Source organism: Rhinopithecus bieti, unplaced genomic scaffold (assembly GCF_001698545.2).
Source record: "Rhinopithecus bieti isolate Rb0 unplaced genomic scaffold, ASM169854v2 scaffold_17861, whole genome shotgun sequence".
Classification (NCBI taxonomy): Eukaryota; Metazoa; Chordata; class Mammalia; order Primates; family Cercopithecidae; genus Rhinopithecus; species Rhinopithecus bieti.
In genome coordinates, this window is record NW_016809830.1 from 1,698,992 (window position 1) to 1,706,194 (window position 7,203).

Consider the following 7,203-nt stretch of genomic DNA (forward strand, 5'->3'; position numbering starts at 1 on the left):
CTTCCTTCCTTCTTTCCTTCCTTTCTTCTTTCTTTTCTTTTCTTTTTTTTTTAACCAGCATTCATTTTGAACTCTATAGCAGCATTCTCCAGTAGAACTTTATGAAGTGATGGAAATGTTTGACATGTTGCTGTCCAATAAGGGAGACACATGTGGTTACTGAGCACTTGAAATATGGCTAGTGGAACTGAGGGAGTGAATTTCTTATTTTTATCTTATTTTAATTAATTTAAACAGCTACCACCTTGGTAGCCGCTAAATGTTTCAAGAACATGATAACATAAACGTTTTTACACCTTTGGTGTAACTGAGTATTCCACAATGCCTTTGGAACATCGATATTTCCACCACGCTTGGTGCCCTTGGAACAGCTCCCCAGACAGATGAAGAACAACACAGATATCTGCATTTAGTGACAGCATTTTTGCAAGACATCCCAGCACCGTTCCCCTGTGTTAACAAATAAAGGGGGTACAAGGAGAAAGGAAGTTTTCTGTTTTGTCTTTAAAGTGTGTGTTTTATCCTGAATACCCTACTTCTTGCTCTACTTTGTGGCTTTTTCCTAGCCAAAACTCACACACGAGTTTTATAGAGCTAGGAGTTGGCTTTTGTTTTTTTGAAAAATAATTCCTTAGATGCTGAGAGCTCCGACTAGAAAATCCAAGTTGGGGCCCGTGTTCTTTCCTATTGGTCTGTCAGGTGAAAAACTCCGACTGGCCAGAGCCGGACAGGGGCGGCGGCTAGACCTGCAGAGCCCCTCTTGCTCTCCCAGGCTTGCAAAATGGTTGGAGCGCTTCGGGCAGCCTGCGTCACCAGACGTGGACCGTGTGCCAGCGCTTTGTGCACTGTTAATGGCTGGGTTCATTTTACTTGGCCCCTTGTATTTTCGTGGGTCGCTCTGAGCCCATCCCCAGCTCTTTGGGATCTCATTTCTCCAGCCCAGCATCCCAAAACCAGACCAGCAGGACAACTGCCCTGGCACTGCCACCGCCCGTTTCCACAGTCCACCCACAGCCGTTGCGCCCTCCTCCATTCCCCAGAGCCCACCACGCACCCTCTTTACCAACAAACCACCGGACGCTTTTCCCCCGGCCGTGACTTCCCCAACCCCCAACTAAAGTCAAGTCGGCACACCCCCTTTCTTCCCCGTGCCAAACCAGCGTGGCCGCCCACTCATCGCACCCAGGTCCAGCAGGTCCCCAAGAGAGCCAGAGTCTGCCTCCTGCTCGCCCGTGGCGCACGCACATGGCGCACTCACCCCCTACTAGCAGCCTCCGAGCTCTAGAAACACTCCAAGGAAGGAACCCCCGCCCCTTCAGCTCCGTCGGCCGGGGAGAAAAGTGGGTGGGGGGAAGCAGAGACGGGCAGAGAAAAGAGTATATAGGTGATGAGAGCAGTGTTGGAGGGGAGGATCGGCAATAATTGGATGGCGTTGTGGCTGTTGCGCCTCTGCTGAACGCCCAGCCAGCGCGGATTCACTTTTCACACAAATCAACCGGAGGGATTGTTGCTGCCTGCAATCAATAACTCAGCGGAGTGAGTTGCTGAAACCAGAGGCGTCCCTCGTCTGGATCTTTGAGGGCCGCCCGGATTGAGTCCCAGCGCTCTGCTTTCCAAACAAAGAAGTGGGCACCAAAACGCAGGACAAGATTTTTGACCCCCACTTCCACCCCGACCCCGGGTAAACATTTTTTAAAATGAAAAAGCACACACATAGTAAGGTATCTAGAAGAAACAGTTAAAAGGGGAAGTGTGAAAATCCATTCCTTGAATTGAAGGTTTCTGTGATATTTCAAGAAATGGGATAGAATCAATGTTCCGATGAACAACATTGAACAATTTTGTAAGTAAAGGTAAAGTCGCATTAAATTTAGTCATGCATGTGGGTATTTTTGAATCAGCCACACACTTGCAAGCAAATTACTGATCAAACCTTATTTGGACATACTGATTACAGGAAAAGGAAGAAATGTATCATAATTTGTAGTGTGGTTTTTAAAAATCCTTACCATACCTTCATGTTATTTCATGAAGATTGCATTTCTGTAAGGTGAATAGGCCCTGGGAAATGTGTATTATGATTCTCACTTTAGACTGTAAAATGAAGCACAACTGGAAGAAAGAGAATTCACCAAATCACTTGGTAGTGACTACAAGACCAAGTCTGGACTCACTCACTGTGGGCCTGAGCCTAAAAAACTAAACTCAACTAACACCCATAAAATAAAACTGGCCAAAATTCTTCATTTCTCTTTGACCCTGAAGCAACTTAAAAATAAACCTCAGAGATGTCAACCCAAATATAGAGGCTTTATAAATGATTCTTCACTATGCAAAGTCCTCCTGCTATTACAAATGGGAAAATAGATATTGACCATCCTGGTCTGAGGTGTCTCAAGGCTGGTTCTCTTTTTGGGACTAGCCTCAGTCTGAAGCCAAGGAAACGTTCATTCGTGTGCACAAAGTCATGGAAAGCTAGGGTAAAACAGAAATCAGAACACAGGAGCATTTGTCTGTGCTCAGTACAGTTCAACACTGCTTGGAAGAATAAGGTATTATTGGTAATAGAATTTATAAACCATACTGAATACACATCACTAATCCCAAAGTATTTTAAATTGGCCTTTAGGCAATGCATAAAATAAGCCCTTTCAGCAACCTCAACTGCATTGCAAACATTTCCCAATTTGACAAATTGTGTTAGATTCAGATATAACGGATTTGACATTCTTCTGTAATTCTCTATCAGATATAAAACTGAAGGTACAGAAATACAGATAAATATAGAATCCTTAGATATGTGTAAACCCTGTCTTGAAATAACAAATCCTTTGTATATTGCAAATGCTCAATCACAGACAGTCCACATGCTGTGTATGCTGCTTGGGTTGATGCTGCACCTAGTGAATTTTTGAAATTTAGATATTTGGCACTATTTATATTGAAGATTGTTATCACAATAAAAGACAATTTCAATAATCTTATATTCAAAACACTTTGGTTTAAAATCGAAGTATTGTTACTTCAGATTAGAAGTTTTAGAAATAAATCTATTTGAAAGTACTTTCATATCAGCATTAACAAAACACTATATACTTTTTTGCACTTCCACATTTGAAGGTGCCATAGAAGAGTTGCAAACTGTGAAGTAACTTCTATGAAGAGATGAAGTAAAGAACGGAAGGCAAATGACTGTGGCAGTAAAGAAGTGTATGTGGTGAGTGCTCACATTTGTTTTTATCATTTACCACAGAGTTACCATAAAGGTAGAACTGCCAAACTCCTTGACCTTAGGTATTTACAGAATAGACATGTATAACAATATTAAAGAGTTAAATGACCACAATACACTTTATATTATAAGCAATGACATACCATTTTGCTTAAAGATCATGTCACCTTTCAGGGCCTACTTTTGCAAGTACTGTATCTTAAACAATCTATTTCATGGGAAGTCCTGTGTATCATCAATACTATAATTAGACAAAGATTAAAATATGTAATGCTATTGGAATTTGTGTCTCACTGCTTTTTAGATCTTTCTAAACTACGATGTTCACTTACCATGTTTGTGTTAAAAGTATTCTGGCTGAGGAACAAATACTATACAGTTGAATAATCTTAAGGGGTAGATTAATCTATAGCCTTTCTTCATCTCAGGGTGGGTTGCTGTGGCAACCGCCCCAGTTCACTTTAAAATAATTTTTAAAGCTCACTTCAAGAGCTACACCCAGCGTGGGCCAGGCTTAAAAGCAGGCAGACCCAGTGCACAGGGCTTTAGTGGACCGCTGCTTTAATGTAGGGAAGTAGTGAAGAGAGGAGGATGGAGTAAGATGGTATGCAGCTCTGAACTGAAATTGCAATATTAGCTTTCCCTGTAGTTAAAATCCCGCGAAGCATGCTCTCTGTAACTTCTATGACACTTTAATTAAATATATTGCTAAATATAATTCTTTTGAGGGAAAACAAGAGACTCTATATTTACATTCACAATAAGGCATTTACTATTTAATGTAGGAAATGTTTGGTGATTAGAAAAAAAAAAAAAAAGCTGGTACATCAATCCCAGACATAATTTTCTGTTAAAGGAATTGTCACCTATTATTTAACTGGATAGACCCTACCTTCCAATTGGTTTAAAGGGTAGAAACATTTTCTGTTTTCCAATCATAGAACTGGAATAGGTTACAGAACTCATTTAACACATAAGCGAACTGAAGCCTAGAAAGGACAAATCCCTTAGTAAGGCACAAATTTTGAACTAGATAGAGAATCCAGGTCTCCTGACACCTAGTACAAGCTCCTCCCTACATGAGAAAATAGTCTGATCCTGACCAAGTATCATTAGATAGCAAGGATCAGGTTGATTCTAGTTAAAGAAAAAACAAAAACAGAAACCAAAAGTCCAGAAGTATTTAAAGAATACAAAGCACATTCTGGACTAACTACTTTGTGGATTACTCATGAATAATTTTAAATCTCAGGTGATTTTCTATTGTATATGTCTTCATATCTCTTCTCTTCTGCTTCAACTCTAAAGGCTCATGGGAAGAAAACTAATGGTAATATTAACTTAGGTCACACATAATTAAGAAGCTAAATCTGCTGAGGGGAAAATCCTATATTTTAAAAGGCCAACTGTGATACATTCCAGATCCAAATTATTTTCAAATTATCCAGTGTGGGGTTATACTTACTTTTGAATGCTTGCAGTATCATTGATAATTATGGGTTTGTTATGTTTATTACTAAATAATTAAAATATGAAAAGGTAAAATAAAATAATTTCTTTTTGAAAGAAAATCTAAAACTGAAGTGTACTGTGGTAAACAGAAATACTCTCTATAATTCATCAAAAACAGCAGGGCTGAAATTCATGTTTTGGCTATGTGTTTGCTCATGTCAAATAGACTGTTGCAATTCACTGCATTAATTTTAGGCATTATGGCAATAAACTTAGATAGTCCTTCAAATGCTTTGCTTTTTCAGGACCTTTGTGAATCTTGAAGAAAATTAATTTTATTTTTACCACCATATGTGGACATACCTTAGTATTCAAAATATCTTTGCCCTTTAAATTTTTGGATTTTCAGAGAAGTTGTACTTTGAATGGAAACCTGATATAGATGCTCTCTGCCATATTATTAAAATGAATTCACGGTAATGGCAAACTCACCATTTGAAAAACCGGCAAACAAAATACATTGTAGATACTAATCTGCAAGAAATACTACTATTTCAGATGGTTTTTGCTTTGTGACAGTTTGTGATGCATTCCTATAATAAAAGGGAGGGAATGGTCTTAGTTGTGCTGATAGTCACAATGAGGAGCTGGAAGCTTGAAAATTGTTCAGCTCTAGTTGTACTTGCCTATAAAATAAATCTTCCCCTTTTAAGTGAAGCCTTAGGACTGTTGCCTAAATGTTGAGCCCACTCTTCTGAGAGAAGCTACTCACATCAAATACCTCCTACATTGAAGCAGGAGGCTTTTTGAACCATACTGTCCTCTTACATTAAAACAGTCGTCTGGAGGCATATTGCTGAACTTAAGAGGAAATGCAACTAGTCATTGGGTTAAACGTAGTGCTAAAATGAATTTTCTAAAGTGAGGAAATATCTTCAGTTAGCTAGATATTTCAATATACTCCTATTGTCTACTCTCATACATTCCATGTTCTATGAATTTTCCCTTCTTGCTTTCACAATATTTTTTTAAAAATTAATTTGGTTTAAACATTTTATGTCATCTGTAATTCTACTGGCATGCAATCTTGTCTTTTAATGATTCTATACTAGTTGATGTATTTTATCTTTGGCTTTATTGGGCATGGTATATATTAATAGTTGGTTAGGGCGGGAGGTGCCCAATCTCTAGTAGCCTTTCCTAAATATTAAAGCCTATATATATATTATATATATATATTAGTAAGGAAAAGTGTTTATCATGCTTTAACCTTAACATAAGTATCCTTCCTTATCAGTCTCTATTTCTGCTTCCTGTGCAGCTGAAACTCTTCAGGATAAGTGAAGTCATCAGCTATCTGCTAGGGTAGCCTAATGCATTTGGGAAGTTGGTTTGGTTTACATGTTAATGACCTGGATGAAGTCCAGTAAGGTGTGGAAAAGACAGAGTGGGGGGAGGGGGGAACTCCGAGGAAGCTGCTGCCTCGGTAAATATTTCCAAACTGATTAGAAAGTTCATGGCTCCGTGATGAAGTCGAGATCTCAAATACTGGTAATTATTTTATTATTTCGTACATTACTAACATTAGAGAAACCTTTCGGCTCGCTTTCTAGCGCTCCAACCTCTTAGGGTGAAAACCGCGACTTCTGGGCGTGCAGGAAAAGCACGCTGGAATCGAGTGCTGCAGACATCCTGGACCGTGGCTTTTACGCGTGAGTAACGGAGGAGCGCACCGACCGGTGGAAGAGAGAAGTGGCTAACGCGTGTCCAAAAGGGGGAAAAGTCACAAGAGCAACTATTAGGGTCGCGCTCCTATTGGTCAGAGGAAAGATTCCGACTTTAGAAGGACTTTCCTGCTGGCTGGCTCACAGCGTTCCCGGAGAGCGAGCGCGCCGCAGCGGGAGACTAGGTTCTCTCCTAGCGTCCTCCGCAGAGGCGCCGGGAGAGGAGCAGGGAGCCGCAGCTCGCCGTGTTGTCTTCATTTCGTGCAATAAAGAATTGTCATTAGGTTTGCGTATGGCATGTGCTATTACCCCACCGTAAAACTAAAATTAGCAAAATGTCAGGAATGGAAAGATTGATTCACCAAGATGCAATTATCATTTAAAAGTGCTTGATTGAGGTACTGATGTTCAGTGATTTATTCTGCATACCATATACATAATTAAAGTAGTGTAGTGGAGTAATTTATCAATCTAGTTGAGACTGGAGGGGTGAGGAGGGAGCTGCTGTATGTTTGTTTTATTAAAACGCTCCGAGGTCTAGTCCCGCCCCCCTTTTGCAAGAGTGAAACTGATGATTTCTCCAGCTCGCGAGGAGAGTCAACGGTTTGGGATTGTGGGGGAGCGAGAGACGGAGAGAAAAAGGCAGCGCGAAGCAAAGGCAAGGACAAAATTAAATAAAGGGGGAAAAAAAGAGGCAAAAGACACTTCATCGGACGTGCTGCTTAGAACGCCAACCTTCGTGCTCCGTCTTCCCTGCCACCCCCGTCTCCCCTCCCAGTATCCTTCCATCCCCCC

At 40.4% G+C, this 7,203-nt stretch overlaps 1 protein-coding gene and 1 long non-coding RNA gene across 5 annotated transcripts in view; one reads left to right on the forward strand and one right to left on the reverse strand.

The window, feature by feature from the left end:
* LOC108541062 (uncharacterized) overlaps positions 1-1,424 on the reverse strand; it is a 57,498-nt gene extending 56,074 nt beyond the window's left edge. Inside the window, exon 1 of the long non-coding RNA XR_001888852.1 lies at positions 1,259-1,424. This is a non-coding gene — a long non-coding RNA (uncharacterized LOC108541062). The remainder of the gene's footprint in view (positions 1-1,258) is intronic.
* The window catches only part of MEF2C (myocyte enhancer factor 2C), a 195,080-nt gene that overhangs the window by 18,470 nt on the left and 169,407 nt on the right, over positions 1-7,203 (forward strand). For 3 of the 4 annotated variants that reach the window (XM_017890483.1, XM_017890474.1, XM_017890473.1), the window contains exon 2: positions 3,121-3,217. The gene's annotated coding sequence lies outside the window, so the exon portion shown is untranslated. Of the gene's footprint in view, positions 1-3,120; positions 3,218-6,155; positions 6,236-7,203 lie in introns of those variants that run through there. The other variant, XM_017890477.1, reaches the window with a different exon arrangement.